This window comes from Lycorma delicatula, chromosome 12, assembly GCF_047948215.1.
Source record: "Lycorma delicatula isolate Av1 chromosome 12, ASM4794821v1, whole genome shotgun sequence".
Lineage (NCBI taxonomy): Eukaryota > Metazoa > Arthropoda > Insecta > Hemiptera > Fulgoridae > Lycorma > Lycorma delicatula.
Genome location: NC_134466.1, coordinates 32,035,220 through 32,055,376, shown reverse-complemented (window position 1 = coordinate 32,055,376; position 20,157 = coordinate 32,035,220). Strand labels below are relative to the sequence as shown.

Genomic DNA, 20,157 nt, shown 5'->3' with positions numbered 1-20,157 from the left:
CAGTTTTGAAAAAACTGAAAGTATTAAAATTGTCTGGCAGTTGACAACTACACCTAATAAACAGCCTGATTTATGTACTGGATCAATTTTTGCCGATTTAAGGGCAGAGGGAAATTTACCCACAGCAAAACTTATTATATAAAGCAAATAATATAGTGATCACTAGAACAGAAATTTTAATAACCAAAGTGAAAAAGATCTAATCAATACCTGGACATTTGCTGTTTCATAATAATTAATAGGATTTCAAAATAAATGGATTTTCACTCCGATTATGTTTATATAAGTATGACCTTAATTTACCAAATCCAGAACTTCTTTAAAATCCTTTACCAAATTATTTTGAGTTCTGTCCTTAGAAATAGTTACTAAGTTACCGATTCTGATCATTAAAATGTGTCAGAATGGCAGCACTAGAAACACTGTGTTTATATAAAATGGATTTGTAAAAACTTTTATCAACACAGGATGGTTTTCATTCTCAGTAACTCTTGTTATTAACATTAACTACAGAGCTGTACCCATTCATATGTAGTTCTGGATATTTTTCATCATTAGTATCTCCTTTTTAATAAATATTTATGTTAATACCTCTAATTACAAAAATATCGCAGTTGGAATCGTAGGAAGATTCCAACTGATTCCTTTCAAGATCAGTTATTTTGCTTATTCCAGCCATAAACACTGAGAATATAAAAAGTAAAATAAATCACTTACATTATAAAAGAATATCATCCGCATCCAGTAACTCACAATCCATCCTCACACGAGTAATACCCTCCACAACAGATGCAAACACAATAACCCCAGCAGCTTTAGAAAAATCACTATACACAAAAAGGATGTATATCCAGCTATTCTATATAAAGGATTCTCATCAACCGACTTTATCCATATCTCAGATAGTAATGCAATATCAAATTTCTTATTTAAACGCTTAATATTTTCGTGAATGATCATTAGGTTATGCTGACTCATTAAGAGGCTATTGTAAATATACATCATTACACTCTAATAATAATGTATTATAACTATTCCCCATTATCATAGCACAATTTAAAAATACACATCCTGATTCGTTAAAATGACTCTGCATATTACATAACAGCACAAATATCCCTTTTTGCAAAGATTCATGAATACATCACTCATCTATTATCAGCTAAGTACAAACAAAATAACTCACCCACTTACACCCACTCACCCATCAACCTATCTTACACTTTATATTACCAATTTCTATTGACTTTTTAACAATTTGCATTATCTCAAATACACAACAGGCTGTAAGTTTAGTTTCTTTTATGAATTAACATAATGCAAGAACATCGTCACTGATCACATGATAAGTATCATATTTTTATTGAATGAATAGTTTTGTCAAATTAAAAATGAACTGCAGAGTTAAAAGAGTAAAAAAGATAATTGAAAATGCTTTTGGCAATTTAATAAGCATGCTTTATTTGTTCATCAAACCTATTCCTTACAATTTTTCTGTAGCTGTCTGTTAAGGCATGTTGTATACTGCGTAACGATCAAAAATGGCAATAACAAATGATTATGTACACAAGAGATCTTTCTATAAGGAGAATGTTAATGGCATATTTTCATTTCTGAATCTTGGAAACAAGAGATAAATATCATAATAGAATCTTTAATTAAATCATGATCTATGGGAGGTAATCATTTGTCAAGATATGCAAGAGAAGGAACAGATAAGTTGATGTATTTTATGTTTTATATTATTATTCCACAGGGATTCACATGACCTACATTTATCAAACAGTAAACATATGGTAAGTCAGAACATCTAATGCTCATATTTCTGAAAATAAAATTAACACTTAAGAGTAAATCACTAAAACTAATGAAAGAAGTTTCACTAAACCTTGCCACACAATCTCAACTGTACAAAAAAAAGCACAGTTACACCTGTTCATTTGTATGAGGAACTGGAGTTTGATGAAGAAGCTACACTAAACTGAATTAACAGAACTGCTTTCTAATCTTTCCTGCTAAACAAATACTAAATCACCTACTTGTACTAAAACACAACTTTTATGTTTATTTGCTGTAACTACATTAGTCTACTAAGTTAGTAATTTTTGGAAGATACTAGGTAAGTATATAGAAAGTTTTAAACACATTTGTATTTTATTTAATGCTACAGTTATTTGAATTCTTTCTTATTTATTACATAAAATTTTTGCTTTGATAATAACCATTTTTCTGCGTTTAAAAGCAATGAAATCTTTCTTACAGAATGGGCAACTGGTGTTTAGCATAAGGGCAAATCTAAGGGTTGAACTTATTTCAAGGTATAAATTACCTATAACTTATTTCAAGCTCTAAGCAGTAGAAAACTACACATTATTTTAATAAGGAAAGAATCAAAGCCTATGCTTAGAACAATAGTTTTTCTTTATATGCCAACCTCTTTTCAGAAGATGAGGCAGAGTAAAAAAGTATGTGATCTAATTAAATATGTATAAAGCGATGGTAATTTGATATTAGTTAGAGACTGAAATGTTATTGCAGGAAAAGTACAAGAAGAGAAAATGCTTGGAGAATATGGGCTAGATCAGAGAAATAAATGTGGATCTATATTTTCAGAATTACGTACCAAAAAAAATTAGTGTTTGTGAATAGAATTTTTAAAAATCATAAAAGGAGAGACACTTTTGAGACAAAGAGGAATAGCAAGGGTTAAAAAAAAATCAAGATTCAACTGAACAGTATACTTACTTACTATAAATAAGTAAAATTCCATTTCTAGGTGTTCTTTCCAGTGAGGTAAAAATTTAAAACAACAAATTTTTTTTTTGGATTCTGAAACTAAATAATGGATTATAAATTATACCTAAAAGCGAATATTAATTATGACCATAATTTAGTTATAAGAATAAAAGACTGCAGTTTAAGAAAATAATGAAAAAGTGATTTTTAAGGAATGGGATAAAAACATACTAAAAGAGAATAATGCAAAGTGAAAATCCAAACAAGTCATGTATATAGGACTAAGTACAAATTTAGATTCAACTGAAATTATTCATTTAAAAAACATTTCTACTAAAATCTTCTCTTTGTCTTAATTCTTTATTAAGAGGAGATTTTAGTAGAAATTTAATAATTTGTAGAAAACCATGGATAATAAAAAATACAGAATAAGATAAAAGTGTAAGAAGTATTTATACTATATCAACTCTAGAAATATAATCAAGAAAATGAACATATCAGCAAAGAAAAACTGGGTTGATGTAGGGATGTAATAAAGTAAAGAATGTATGATTATGATGAAGGTAGATGATGCACCATATAAGAAAATAAAAGAAAACTTAGAGGAAATTGTTTCAAACATTTAAGGATACTCATGGCCTACAAAACTACAGAGAACGAGTAAATAATATAGAATCAAAATCAAGCACAACATTCTTAGATAAAAACGAAGGTATGAACAGACATAGCCACATTACAAGAGAAGCCGTTAACAGGTGTTCATGATCATATTTGGAGCTTCTCAAAGTATTAATTTCACTACAATAGACTCTAACATCACAACTGAGTATGTTTAGGAGGTGATATAAAGATATATATTTTTATATGTACTGTATTTGAAGTTTGCTATAAGAAAAGTTAACGACACTAAATTTAAACATTCATAATCTTTTTATTTTTACAAATTATTGACCTAAAATAATTGTAGTGGGTATAAATGTGGTTTCTTACATTGATGAACGTTTTTGAATTTCAATTAAAATTACTAAATGAATCACTTTTAGATTAATAAAACATTATTTTTCCAAAGTTCTTTGGAAACTAATCAGGAGCACTCTCTTCAACTGAGTATTTTGTCTGAAAGGAAGCACTTTTAATTGTGCTTATCCCTTGTCCTAAAAAGTTTAAGAAGCCCCTTTGGTAGGTAATTTGATTATTACCTTCATTTGATGTGTGGGTTCATTATTTTTGTTTTTGTCAAATTTAATTTACTTGTAAATATCTCTAAAAACATAAAATTAAATACATGCACAAAGTTTGGAAGAACAAATTTCATTAATACAAATTTCCTTTATATCAATTACAAAAAAAAAAAACTTATAAAAATTAAATCAATTGTATAAGGATTCCTAATTTTAAATGATTATATTTTCTGATTTTAAGTGTTATCACATTTTGCCTTGAAGTTAATAAGTCATTAAACACAACTGTGAAAAATAATTCCCTTGAGAACATTGAGTACATATATACTGCCTATATGCTGGTAGTGTGCGTTGTTGACATTTTATAGCAATTAATAATTGTAGCAGTCAACACCACTTAATTACATTTCATCATCCTTACAGAATAATACACAATATTCATGTATTATAAGTTTTTTGAATGATAGAAATAAAATAAAAATGAATTAATATAAACATACATGTAATGAAATAAAAAACTATTTAAAATTTTAAACAATGTAAAACAGAAGATAGTACAGTATATATTACTACTTTTAAGTAAAAGTTGTTCTTATAATCAAAGCACTAGGAATATTTCATTCCAAAGATTCATTTTTAAAGGAAAGGATAAAGACATTATCATTGTCAATTTTGAATCAATATCCAAGTACTTTTCATCACTGGAAGCCATTGTACTGCAAATCCATCAGGTATTGGATTTCTGAAAAGAAAAAAAGTATTTCTTTATCCAGAAAAACAAAACAAAAAAGTTATTTAAACAGTAGCTAAATTCCTACCTGTATAATAGAATAGAAAGAACTCAGCCTTTCATCCAGAAGGTACTGATTTTGAATCCTTATCAAGTTTGGTATTTTTCACATGCTACAAATTTCTGCACTATATTACCATAATGGAACTGCATATTATATCATGTTCAGCCTCCAGAAATCTTAAGACATGTTCGGCTTTATAACTGAATCATGACTTAACCAACTATGTCTTTATTTACCCTTCATTATTGTACTTTTAAGTGATGGTATATTAATGCTGATTAACAGTAATTACAGTTCAGTATCTAATAGAAAAAGGGAGACATTACTAAAATCTAGTAGCACTGTAAAGTAATTGGCTTGCTAAGCATCTGTCTGACATCTTTCTTTGATTAAAACAATTAATTAGCAATTGTACGTTAGAGAAACTTAAACTTTTCAATAAATATTACTTTTCTTAGTATGATGACAATGTAATTACTGAAAAGTGGATTTTCGGTTATTGATTATGTTTTTACAGCTGAACTAGACTTGCATATATATTGCTGGTGTGGAAGTCTTACTACTACTCATGATTGGTTCCTAAAAAATATGAGGTCTACAAATCCACGCTAAGCAAATCATTAAAAATGTGCTTTATTATTTTAAAATAACACTTACTTTTTACAGGAAAAATACATTAAATTGATTTCTCAATTATTTTAAGTGAAAAGCTATAAAAACAGTGTATCTTTAACAATAAATGTTCCAACAGGACAACAGTTGTCAAACAATCTTTAGAAGAAGTATGGAAATTTCTGAAAATCTGTTTACTAAATCTACATCACAAATTAGAAAAAATATTGTTTTTTATGGTTTATCAAACCTTTCTTTTTGAAAAACTAAAAATATTTTAACAGACTTTTTTACATAAAAATTATATATGATAGTCATGTATCATATTAAATGTAATTAAAAATGTAAAAAAACTTGTTTTACATCGATATTATGAAAACAATTAGAGATATGGTTCTAGAACTGTTTTATTTGATTTGTCAGGTCAAAAACCATAAGAGACCATCAAATCTCTGATTAATTTGCATTCCTAGAATTTTAGTAAAGATTTACTGTTTGCCAGGAATCAGCGCAAAATTTTTCATTAGCCATAACTTTCTAGTGGATCATTTCCTGACATGTTTATATAAACGTTTTTCATTATTTACAGGCTGGGAAGGTGTTGATAACACTAGAATAAAAACTTGTACATGAGATCATGTGATGGACTGGCCTCGAAAAACATAATCCACAAATTTTAATAACAAAAACTAAAGAGAAAATCTTGTTCAGAGAAGCATACTAACTAAAATGAATCATTTTTTAAAAAGAAGGTAAGTTTTTATAACAAGGTAAATTAGTGGATAATGATTACAATCCCACAAACATACTGGAAACAACTACATTCATTCTAGCATTATTCCTTTTCCGATGCAAGTCAGCTGATAGACTTATCCCAACATGAAAATTATTTGTGTCTAAAATTTTGATTGCTTTTCTTTATTGTAATTAAGTGGTGTGTTGACTGCTATGATTATAAATTGCTATAAAATGCCAACAGCACACAATGAAATTACCAGCGTTGTTCTTTACAAGGACTGGTATCATTGGTATTTATCTTTACTTCATACCTTCCCTCTACAGGGTAGCATTTTATCTTTACTCATATCTTTCATTATCTAAGAGTTACTTGTCAAGTCATTCCAGGTGTTGTAGAAACATCAGGTTGTAAGGAGAGTAGGATTTTCTTTTACATTAAAATGTTCAATGGAGATTAATTTAAAGACCGTTCTTTCCATGTTAATAAAATATATGTTACATATTAATGAATTATTTAATTAGTTAACATAATGTAAAAGTCATAGCATTATTTAATTAAAACATTTTATGAATACCGTGTATAGATGAATTCCTTTCCTTTGTCCTACAGTTTAAAAAATTATAGAACAAATGGAACAGAATATTAAAGAAATTCCCAAGTGATTTGGAGACATCTTAAGATACATGGAAAACACCAGAAAAGCCTATGCTTTTTATACTAGCCAGTATGTCTCGGTTCTGATAATTCAGTGTTAAAACAAGCACAAAAAAAAAACCATTTTAACAGGTTGACTACCATGAGCCGAATTAAAGTTTTTGCCAGTATTGAAAATGAAAGCTAAATCTACCTCTTAATTGTGAGAGATAAATTTGTCTTTCGCAACAGAGTTACTTATAAGAATTGAGAGCTAATTCTATTACTCAATGTTAGTAACAAATAATACATCATATAATAGGAAAAATCCTACAGATTTTGAAATGTCCTTAGCATTTTTTTAGCACATTTTTAACAAAAAATCCAAGTCAACAAAAAATCATACAATTTCTGTTACCTAGCTAAAAATATCAATTGTATTATTATATTTTTGCATTCATACAACACGTATCATAATTTTAATTTGCACAGCTGGCAGAACATCTTGTCAATCATTTTTCCTACATGTATAACCTATTAACTTACGTTTTTGTTCATGTGCTGTTTTTTTTGCAATTGTGTGGTATGTTTTTAAATTTATTGTGAATTGTATAAGTAATTAAATTACATAAGATTCGACTTTATGCAATCAATAAATTTACTTATATTAGAAAATTTTCATTTGAACTTTAGTGTTTAGTAGAATGTTTCGGTTAGTTTGTTATTTTAATACAAATAGCATTGGAACTCAAAAAAAAAAATGGAAGAGGTCAAAATTAGAAATTACTTAAATGAGCCATCTTCATAATTAAATAAGTTTGAAAGTGATAGTGAGTGCCAAATTGATAATGAGTCTTTTTGGACCAGACAGTGACTACAATTCTGAGTGGGTACCTGACGATTTAGATTTGACTGAATTTATGGAAAATGTAGGTGTTAATCTTAATGATTACACCAAGAATTTGAAGAAAATGAATATGATAATTCTTATGGCTTAGGCCCAGAAGTTGAGGATGTAGAAATGAAGATGTAAGGCAACCTGTAGAAGAAAGGGATGCTAACAATATCCCTGACAATAATATTTGGTAGCCTGTGGTTAATTCAGATAGTCTGAATCAAATTCCTTGTAACTCTAAATGGCGAATCACGTGTGATAAATTCAGATTTGATTGATTCTATGATCGAATGTGCCCAAATTGAAATTTGGAATTTATTTGTATGTGATGACATTACTGATACACTTGTCATTGAAACAAATCGTTACGCATCACAGACGATTGCATCTAGGCCCATGCTCCTCCTAATGCTAGAATTAAAAAAACGGGCGGACACAGACCATGATGAAATGTTAAAATTCCTGGAATAATTTTATATATGGGTCATGTCAGTTGCCATCAGTAGCCCAATTCTGGTGTATTGTAGCCCTGTAGCCAATAAAATGGGTTAAAATTGTTTTCAGTTATTAGGTTTGTTTCATTGTTATAATAATGAGGAGGTCCCACCAAATCATCAATTGCATAAAGTACAAGAAATAATTGATAAGGTGGATAGTAATTTTAGAAAGTGTGTTAGTCCAGATGAGAATATTTGAATAAATAAGAGCATGAACCCATTCATTCTTGGACTGCATTTTTTTGCACCAGTAAATAAAGGGGAAAGGCACAAGTGTGGGATTGCTATAAATTATCTTTTTGAGTTTTTAGTGGAAAGCAGACACAGCAGGGTTTCAGGGATTTAACAAATTATGATGGAATTAGCAGAACCATATTTGTTGCTGATATTGCTGGCGGCCTTCCTCTGGGTATCGGCCTCTATGACAAGTGCCCCAGCCTCCTCCACGGCGCACGTGAGCTGTTGTTGTATTATTCTCTCGAATATCTTTGCCAACGTATCAATTATTGATAATGGACGGTAGGGCCAAATTCCTCCTCAGCTTCGGTATCAAGACGATGCGCTGTCTCCTCCACCTTGCAGGAAAAACGCCCTCTCTCAAAAATGCATTATATACCCTTAAAAATATCTCCGACTCAGCTACAATCGCCGCTTTGACAACCGCATTTGGTAGGCGGTCAGGATCAGGTGCCTTCTCCAATGGAACTCACTACACGGCTGCCCTAAGATTCTCCACTGCGAACTTCGATATTGTCCCCGCATCCATCTCCTCACGCTCCAGTGCAACATCTCCAACAGGAAAAAGCTCCTCGATTATTCTAGCAACCTCTGAGGCATCGCGGATAACTGGGGACCTCGCTTTCAGCACCTTCTTGACTAACAAATTGTATGGTTTCCCCCAGGGGTCCTCCTCTATTTTTTGAAGTAAGTACTTGCAACATTCTCTCTTCCTAGCTTTAATCATCCTGGACAGTTCCTTCTTCTTTGCCTTGTATACAGCCATGTATATTAACCTAGCTGACCTGTAGTTCGTCCTCATAGACGCCCGCCTAGCCAATAAGCACTTCCTACGTTTAAGCACGATTTTGACCGTCCACCAGTAAAGTGGTGGACAGCCTTTCCTGATGTATTTTCTAGGGAGTTGCCTAGAAACCACACTTACCAACGAATCAGTTAAACAATCGGCTTTGTTCTCAGTGTTACGTGCCTTGTGTACGATCCGAAAATTCAGGCTCTCGAAAAAGGCAGTCAAGTCCCTGACTTTAACACTCCAGCCTAACAAAGTTCTGCCGTATCCCGTTTCGAATATCGTCATAGTTATCGCAAAGTGATCGATAGCGGTATACCCGCCAGTTACGTATTCTAGCCGCCAATGATGAAGTTGCAAAGGTCACATCAATAACTGAGCCAGATGCTCCCCTTCAGTAAGTAAACTCACATTCAACATTCAAACACACCTTATCAAGTTGAGCACTGATTTACATCATGAGTCTGCCTCTATTGTCTGTCCTGGCAGACCCCCAGGATATCGATCAGGCTTTATTTAAATCACCTGCCAACAATGCCAGCCAATGACCAAGAACATCTCTCGAAAGAGAGGTCAGAATGTCCCTATAACACTCAAGCTTGTTATTAGGAGAGAAGTAGCAAGAGAAATAATATACTCCATCAACCCTTGCCATCATATAGTCCCTCTCCCGGAACACGCCCCGGACAGGGAGAGAACTACACGGACAAATGGCCGCACTCTCATCTTCGGATACAACCATTCCCGGCAGCGCTCGGGGGGTATAAGGCTCCGAGTTGAGCGTGAGATCCGCTCCCATCTCCACCACATACTTCTCCATCATGTCAGTTGCAAGAATCGAATAATTAAGCTGACTTGAACTAGCTTCATTATCGTGCTGTTTCCTGTAATTCAAAACAGACTACGTTTTTTGGGTTTTCTGACTGCTAGGACTTCAGAATGTCGTTTCAGAAATAATCTCATCCACTCTTCGCCAGCAAGCTTATGTTCATTACAGTTAAGTGGATAATTTTTCTTGTTTGCGACAGCAAACTTAAAAGCTAATTGACATACCAGTGTTTTTGTCCTACCATACAGCATTTCAGCAATATTTATAATATATTCCTCTAATTTAATTTCTTCTTTACTATCCTAACACCGTACTTTGATTTGTATGCAAAGTTTTCTTTACCAAAGCTTAAAAAACACTACAAAAACAAATCGTACAAAAACACATTTTGTACGAGAGTAGCAAATTTTACATTAAACACTTCGCAGGATTCTTTTATTCAAATTCGTTTGTCAGGGGATGCAATCACAGCTTCAATGGCTTTTTTCATCCATGAGAATTCTTTTGTTTCCTGATTTACCTCGCGGCATTGGAACCTAAAAAACCGGAATATAGGGCATAAGATAAAGCTGTGTAATGGTCCTGACAGGACTGGCCAATATTTTAACTGCGAAGAGGTTGGCCATGTCAAGATGAATTGCTAGAAGGAACCCACTTAACTTCCTGCAAACCCTGTGGCCACGCTTTGAGGGGGGAGGGCGAGGTTCACTTCACCAGAAGTGAAGTGAACAGGGACTCGTAAATCAGACCGTAGTCCCGGATGCATTTGGGGGGTTTTCCATTAGAGGCAAGGTAGGGAGAATGTAAGAGTGTAGACCCGGTGGGGGATCCCTTTGGGGGTTCCTCACTTGAGGTAAGGCGTAAAGGCCAGAGTCCCGGTGAGGGAATCCCGAAGGGATCCCCTAATTTTAGGTATGGCGAATAATTAAAAGACCGGCTTCCGGCTACCTGGGTGGGACCTTGAGTTTTGCTGAAGTAGTCTGTGGTGATGGCATCCCCGGAGCTGTAGTTACGCTTGATTGTGGGTCCGGCTCTGGCGGGGTGGGCAGGGTAAACAAAGAGTAAAAAAAGAAGACATGTTCTATTGATAAAGTTGAAAATAAAAAGTTCATATACGTAAATAAACATAGGTTAAGAAATGCTTTGTTAGCGAGTTACGGCTGTCAAAAGCTTTCATTCTGATCTCTGCACCTTCAGTAAAATTAAGCTCGATGGTAATTCTTGGAACCCAAATTAAGTGATAAATGTTATGGTTTTATATGAAAGCTGACCTGAAAAACTGAAATATAAGACCCAGAACTGTATTTTTACTAGTCTTAAATCTGAGATAAAAGATAAAAACATTGTGGTCGAAAAAACCATTTTATATTTCAGTCTGCGATGATTTGGATGCATTTCCTGTAAGAGTGGCAGATGTTAAAAACCGTCTAACAAACATAGTAAGAAATAAGTGAAACGCTGAATGGAGGAGTTTAAATACAAAATTAAACTCAGTAAAAACTTCTCCTTATAGATGGTAAAGCGACTTTAAGTTGACTCGCCGTGAACAAGTAGCGGTGACCAGACTTAGAATTGGTCACACGCGATTAACAAATTTATATTTGTTAACCGGCGAAGTGAGACCAATGTGCGGTGTTTGTAATAAAACACTGACAATCAAGCATCTAATAGAAGAGTGTACTATATATGAGGACCTCAGAAAGAGGTTCCGTCTTACAAATAATATTAGAGCTGATCTGGATAATGGAAATGAAGAAAATATAGTTGCATTTCTACACGCCAGTGGACTTCTTAAAAGTCTATAAAATGAAAGTTTAAAGCTGTGATAAAAGATACTCTAAGCGGTAGTTTATATATATATAATATATATATATATATATATATATATATATATATAAAGAAAGAAATGGTATTGATAAGTTTAATTTTTAATTTCATGGTCTTTTGAGAACCTTATCTCAAATTTTAATATCGGGGCCCTTTACACCCCGTAAGTGTTTGTGATTGTCCTTGTCTTTTATGTCTTAAATGTTTTGTGTAGTTTGTGTTTTTAAATAAAATGTAAGGGCCCTTTACACCCTTACATATGACGATCCAGATGGTGATAGTAATTTCTTTTAAAGATTGTGACAAGGGCTAATGACCTTAGCAGTCGATGCCCGTAAAATTCCAAATAAAAAAAAAAAAAAAAAAAAAAAACATTGTGGTCGAAAAAACCATTTTATATTTGACGTGAAATAACATTGTTAAATGGATTATAAACAAAAACGTTTTAAACAAAATATGTAGAGAATTAGATTCTGAGTAAGATGGTATTGTGTACTTTACACAAAAAATTTAGAATTTTGAAGTTTATTAAAAAGAAATTACATCATAATTTAATTACGGCAGCTTTTAATTTTATATTAACCAAACAAAATTTTAAATTTTTTGAATTTTATTAACCACTAGAATAAGTACTGAAAGTTTTTTACCATTCTTTGTGAATCATTCTGTATATTAAAATTTTATCTAAAAATATATAAGCAATACTGAAATTTCATTAAGGAAGAGTACTTTTTTAAAACAATAAATACTGAAATTTACACCTAATTATACATTAAGCTGACTAATGAAACACTGTAGAAACAGAAAATAATTAGAAAGGTATAAATACTGTAACTTTCTGGTCAACTACTTTTCCTTTTGATGAGAAATAAAACTTCAACCCCTTCTTGGATTGTGGTCAGGGGTAGTAACTCTAATATTTTAAATGAATAACACCTTTTGTAGGATATATCATTCTAAAGATCTCTTAACAACAATAAATACTGAAATTTACACCTAATTATACATTAAGCTGACTAATGAAACACTGTAGAAACAGAAAATAATTAGAAAGGTATAAATACTGTAACTTTCTGGTCAACTACTTTTCCTTTTGATGAGAAATAAAACTTCAACCCCTTCTTGGATTGTGGTCAGGGGTAGTAACTCTAATATTTTAAATGAATAACACCTTTTGTAGGATATATCATTCTAAAGATCTCTTTAATACAAGAAAACCGGTATAAATAAAACGTTGGTACGATGTCTCTACCCAGAACAGCGGTGGGATAAAGACTGGATTTTGAAAATTACCAAATTTAGTAAGTTCAAATTATAAATTTAAATAAAAAGAAATTAAAGTGAATTAAAATTTAATCTGATTTAATTAACATGTAATTTAAAAGGTAATTTTCAATTTTAAAAAAATTATTTTTTAACACAAAAAATTGTTTTCGTTTCAATTTAATGAGTAGATAAATAAAAATATTGTCACCTATCATGCTGATCAGCTGACCGTTGATGGTCTCTTACTATAATTGCAAAAATGAAGCTTATTTCATTGTTGTGTAATATTCTATTTAGTGAAGTTATAGCATTAACAATAGGGGAAAATCAGAAAGCAACAAATCATTAGATATTATGCAAGAATTTATAGAATATAAAATATAATAGCGAACAAGATCATCTGACTTATCACCATCGTATTACTTTCTATGGGCAACTTAAAAAGTATTGTTAATAATAATAAGTCCCAAGATATCAATGATTTACCAAATACAATTCGAGAATCAACACAAAATATCACTAAGGAATCACTGAATAATGTAGTTCCATCCTTTTATAACTGACTGGCACTTTGTCAAACAACAAAAGAAACATTTCGAACAGTTTAAAGTTAAATGAAAGTAAGTAAGCAAACATTATGCTTAATATTTTTTTTTTAATACATTTATAGAAAATATCCATTTAATCAAATTTTTATAAATTTATTTACTTGTGATAACAGTTCCTTAAATTATCAATGTAATTTTTTTAAAATCCAGATTCTACCCTGCTGCCATTTTGGGTACAGACATCATATCAACTTTTTATTTATAACAATTTTCTTGCCTTAAACAGATTTTTAAAATGATATATATCACACAAAGGGTGTTATCATTTAAAATAGAAAGTCGTACTGAAATATATTGTTGTAAGTGAATAGAAAGTCAAACAGTTTCTGTTAAATTTTTTTTTTTGCCCAATGAATTAATTCACTACAGAAGCTTGCAGGCTGGTATATGAAAATAGAAATTTGTAGTGTACGAAAAAAATGCAATGCTGGAATTGGGATTCGAACCCGTGAAATCCTGATAAAAAGGTTCAGACACTACCACTCCACCACAGAGATAAGCGGTGTTGAATTTCTGTTTGTATTTTAAAACTAATTGTTTAAAGAAGATTATGTTAGTATATAAACTTATATAAATTTTAATTACCTTTTCCCTTCACTTTATTCATTCTTTTTGAAAAGGTTTTTCTTTTTATAATATCCCAACATTTAAAAAAGCAACTAAGATTCTTTTTTTGTGTAATAATTCCACCTTTTTCGTTTTATGATCTGTTTTTATGTATTTAGTTTATTTTTATAGAAGACAAACAGATTTTTTTTAAAATCTGGTATTCATAGATAAAATGCAACTTTATGTAATATTCAGCCAGTTTAGAATTTTTGTGAGGTTAAAAAACATTCGTGAATTGCACAATGGTTAGAAAATTTATTCAGAGATCTTCCTCATTATCCTATTACATCCTTTTTAATCTCTAATTTATAATGTTATTTATACTAAATAGTAGATAATGAATTCAATGAATGTATGAATGTATAAAACAGCAGAATGAATAAGGATTTAAGTAAACATGATAAGTTTAAACAACTGATACACAAATTTAACAGTTATTACATAGTAGTATTAATAAATAAACACTTAACTTAAGCATCTAAGCTTATATGCAGAATAAAACAAAAACGAGGAAAAATGTTTAGAGAAATTTAAATACTTTTCCTTATAAATAAATCAATTCACTGCAAAACCGTTAACTGTGCCTGTGACCCCAGTATATATTATACTCATATATATATATAAAAGGCAAAAGTATGAAAACCATTTACCACCAAGAATATAGAATTTGATAATGATTGCAAATTACACAGCAATCTATCGGAAGAAGATTCTGTAGCTAAAACTACGAAAAAAAGTTCATATAAGCATAGGTAGCAAATTTTGGTTCACGAAACATTTAGCCCTGCTTTCTGCTCTCTCTGTGAAATTAAACCGTACTAAAATTCTTCGGGTACAAATCGAGGAGTAATTCTGGTGCTTCTTAATGGTTTTTGATCCAAGAAATTGAATAAAAGTGGTCCCAGATTTCGATTCACTTAGTTTTTAAGAAAAACAAGATAAAACATGAAAACGTTTTGTCAGAAAATATACTTTTTTAGGTTTGGAATAAAATAACTTTATTAATTTATAAATAAAGAAAAAATTTCTAATTAACTTTGTATAGGAATTAATTTTGAGAAAATTTATATAAATAACATCTATTAAAATTAAACATAAATTTCAGAAGTTTTAAAATAATTAGAAACAAAACATACAAACGAATTGGAAAAGTGATATAATTTTAAACAGAACAATTTTCATCAATGTTTGAACATAATGTAACTGAAAACAAGTAGAAAACTTACCAATAACTGAAAAAAAAAAATATAATAACATTTTTTTTGTTTTTTTTTCTAAAAATTATTAAATTTATAATAAAATAGTTACTTGATAAAGCTGCAAACATTTCTTCGAAGCAGTTGCCCAATGTAGCTGCCATTCCAACAGTCAATCCAGCTTCTATTATTCGATGTCTCAATTCTTCTTATGTGCCAATATGGCCGGAATAGATTAACCACTTCATTCAACCCCAAACGAAAAACTTTGCTGGTGTGAGATTGGGAAATCAAGTTAATGATTTTATTGGTCCATTTCAACCAATCGATCGCTTACTAAATATGTTATTTAAACGATTTATCACATCATGACAGTGTGATAGTAGTGAGCATGTGAATCATTACTGAAAAACCACATCTGTACTCTATTAGCAAGTGAATCTTCCATAAACTACATCAGATTTGTTTGCAAAAAATGAAAGTATCGCTCCCTATTGAGCATTGGCAGTAAGAAAAAAAGCCCTATGAGTTTATCACCTAGAAGACCACACCATACATTAAACAAAAAAGTCTGTCGGAAGTGATTTGTAGCAGTCTCATGGGGATTTTCTTCTGCTCAAGTCGAATGTTTCAAAAATTTAACAATGGCCATTTCTTGTAAAACAGAATTCATCAGTAACTAAAATATTACTTATGAAATCGGGATGATGTTCACATTTTCTAATTAAACAAATAGAGAATTTCATACGTTTATCAAAATCAGGTGGTAATAACCTTTGTACACGTATTGTGTAGAATGGGTATAATTGCTGCTTCCATAATACTCGCCACACACTTTACTGCAAAATATGAAAGCGATGTGACAACCTTTTGATGCTTGAGGTGATAGATAATTATGCCGCATTCAATATTGCTTCTTCAACGTTGGCATTACTCACAAACGTTTACAATCAGCTACTACGAATCATTGGAGTTTAAGCATACTTGTTTCTCAAACTCTCTTCTCAAAAGCCTCAAATGTTTTACGATCTGGTATTCTTCAATTAGGATAGTTTTCCTGGTATTCACGCACAGCAGCCAATCATAACTAACCAATTTTATTTAATTTACCATAAATTAACATGACTGTCAACTCTCCAAATGAAAAAATTTTTTTTGTATCACTTGTTGTTAATGACTAACCGAACAGTAACAGCACAGACTACTACTCAAATGAATTTTCACATGCTAAACAATCAAATTAATTGCTGATCAGCTGTTATTGACAACCTATGAAAAAATGAAATTTTTTAATAAGGTTTTGAAGGATGTCTTTCAAATTTGTTTTTATAATTTTTAGTATTTATATGTAAATTGTTTTGTTTAAAATTGCATCGCTTTTCTAATCCAGTTTGTGTATTTTGCGTATAATTAGTTGAACGTCTCAAATATTTGTTTAATTTTAATTGGCAGTATTTAAATAAATTTTCTCAGAATGAAATTTTCTACAAAGTTAATTAGAAATTTTTACTTAATTATAGGTAAAAATGCAAAGTTATTTTATTCCAAACCTAAAAAAAGTATATTTTCCGATAAAACATTTTAGTGTTATAGCCCATTTTTCTTAAAACTTAAAGTGAGATAAAAAGAGATATGTGACCACTTTTATTCAATTTCTTAGATCAAAAACCATAAGGAAGCACCAAACTTACTCCTCAATCTATACCGCAAGAATTTTAGTACAGTTTAATTTCACAGAGGAAGCAGAAACCAGGGCTACATGTTTTGCAAGCCAAAACTCGCTAACAAACTGTTTTTGATCTATGTTTATATGAATTGTTTTTCTTATTTTTAGTTATACAATCAACTCCTGAGAGATTGTAGCACAATTTAGAATCAATCTCTCTCCTCTCTCTCTCTCTCTCTCTCTATATATATATATATATATATATATATATAAGAATTATGACTGACTACAAGTTGAAAAAAAAGGTCTATGAAGAAGATTAAAAATTCAAAACTGTATTTTCAGATAATAAATCAGGGAGACTTTTCTGATTATTTGCTCATGATTATGTTTAATATTAATTGAACATAATATTAAATAATATTAATATTATGCTCAATATTATAATCTGCAACATTTTTAAATTAAAATTAGCTTTCATGAGATGGGAATCGGTGGTAGCATAGTCTTTAGATTAATGTATCCTCTAAATGAATCGCTAGTAGAATATACATGACTGCATTACTCAGGCCTTGTAACAAAAAGTTAAATATAATAATCAGCAATTAAAAATCTAAAACGCAGTATAATCTGTAAAATAAATAAATGGTATAAAAATTTTGCAAGCGACTTGAAATTTATGTCGGTTGCCAAATATTTTTTCCATTATAACATCTAAAATATGCACACAAATATGTTGAAATAGAAAAATGTGCTTATCTTTCCTGTGATTTAAACTCAGAATTATTCGTTTTCTAGCGATTCTCAAAAAAAAGAATCCATTCTACAATACATGCGATTTGTTTTAACATGCTTGATTTTATCTCAATAATCAGTTTTTCCAAAGTCCATTGCAAAGCTCTAGGGTAGATGAAAATGTCGGCAGAAATAGACTAAATGTTACTTAATATTTTATTTAAGAAAAGAAGTAATACTTGTCTGTTATCAGGCTTTAAATCCTTATCAGATGAAGAAACCAACATTCTCGAAGAATTTTACTGGATAATGGTTTTAAGATAGCATTGAGGATCGGGCAACTTACCCCGAATCTTATTCGGCCAATAACCTTGACATATTCAGCACCTTGATAACACAGTACTGTTACTATTGACATTACTCTATATCAAGGAACAGCCTCACAGACTGTTTTAGGGACCTATATATTGAGGCTTATTTTTGGATAGTCGGAAGACTGCTCTAGTTAAGATACCTCTAATAAACGAAAGTATTCCCAAGTATGATTAGCAGTAAGCGGTCAATCATTCTCTTACTGTTTCAACAATTTAAAAATTATTGTGTATGTACTTTCTACTAAAATTACCATATAATTTTTGTATTGAGAACAGCTATCTTCTATCTTTCTTAGCTTTGTCATTCATAATTAAATCATATTTTGATGCAATTCGGATATACTCCATTTTCAAAACTCACTGAACTGGCACTTCTTCCACTTTGTAAGGCTTTATGTAGCGTTAGGTTACGCCTCTTACCTCAAATTACACTTAAATCGTATATTTATGTAAACATAATTACCCATATAAACAAACCATATACACTCAAAAACCGATGAAACATAAATTAGTGGCTTTTTCAAATCATGGCAAATCATGTAATAGATTACATGATTTGCCATTAAAGAAAATAGCTTATAAACATGAATTCAACACTATTTTCGAATAGCAGAAAGTATCAGATATAAAAAAGTAATGATTAGAAGGATGATCCAAAATAAAAGAAACAAAATTAAAAAAACACAATAAACAATAAAGAAACCTAAAAATGGACTAGATTAACATTTACAGGAAGTTTACCCGATCAAACAATTTTTCAATAAGTATAATAGAAAATGAGTGTAAATATGAATAATAAACTTATGAAAATTTTTAATAACAACTTTGAAGAAAAGGCTATTTATAACAGTAATGGCATATACAAAATAAATATAAATGCGATGCAACATATACTGGGCAAATGGGAAGAAAGTTAAAATTAAGATTTAACATATATATAACTTCTTTTAAGAACGAAAAACCAGATTCTAAGTATGCAACACATTTAATAAAAGGAGGACTCAGTGAAACTGACTCACAATTATGTAAAAGGAAGAAGATTAAATATTTTTTTAAATTTAGAAATTTTTAAACTAAAAAATAGTGGAAAAACAAATAAATGAAGAGATTAATAATCGAGCAGATGTTTTATTCCGGAATCTTAATTTTCTCAGAGCAGGAAACAGATAATTATAAAATAAATAGAGGAAGCTTAATGGATTTATAAAAGTACAGGAAGAAAGACTAGCCAGATAATGTATATGATTTGAGTGGGGTAATAAGTGTTACGTAGTGGAAGAAGTGCCAGTGGGGTAATAAGCGTTACGTAGTGGAAGAAGTGCCAGTACAGTGAATTTTGAAAATGGAGTATATCCAAAACGTGTCAACATGTATGTGATTTAATTATGAAAAAGTTAAGAAAGGTAAATAATTGTGTTCAATACAAAAATTCAACAATTTGCTTGAATGACTTTTAAAAGTTTCAAGGAGTATATTAACATGGACATTATTCAAAATTAAATTGAATGAGAACTCAATAAGTGGATTGACATAGTGAATGTCAGAGATGGGAAGTATCAACTACCAATATGTTTGAATTTTTATAGACATCATGGCAGCGATTTCTTCCTTAGTTGGAACTCGATTTTCCAGCCAAATGCTTCCATCCCTAAATTTTGCATTCCCCACACTTTAATCATCAATTATCTGAATAACAGTACGGTTACATAAACAACACCCCTAATTGTCGAAAACTGTCAAAAGAGGAAGCAAAGAGTTCAATTCTGAATGCATTATACTAGAACCTAATATTTCATGACTTCAGGCTTTCGCTCCCACTTCGAACACCACATTCCAAGCCATTGCTAATGATTACGAAGGGTAGCTCAAGAGGTGGAGTTAATCAGTAAGCGATTCTCAGTTAGTAAAACACCTGCCGGGGAAGGTATAGTTG

The 20,157-nt window shown here is 30.8% G+C and overlaps 1 long non-coding RNA gene across 8 annotated transcripts in view; it reads right to left on the bottom strand.

Moving 5' to 3' along the window:
- Positions 1-3,994: 3,994 nt before the first annotated feature.
- The window catches only part of LOC142332934 (uncharacterized), a 42,283-nt gene continuing 26,120 nt past the window's right edge, over positions 3,995-20,157 (bottom strand). For all 8 annotated transcript variants that reach the window (XR_012758445.1, XR_012758444.1, XR_012758447.1 and 5 more), the window contains one exon: positions 3,995-4,659. This is a non-coding gene — a long non-coding RNA (uncharacterized LOC142332934). The remainder of the gene's footprint in view (positions 4,660-20,157) is intronic.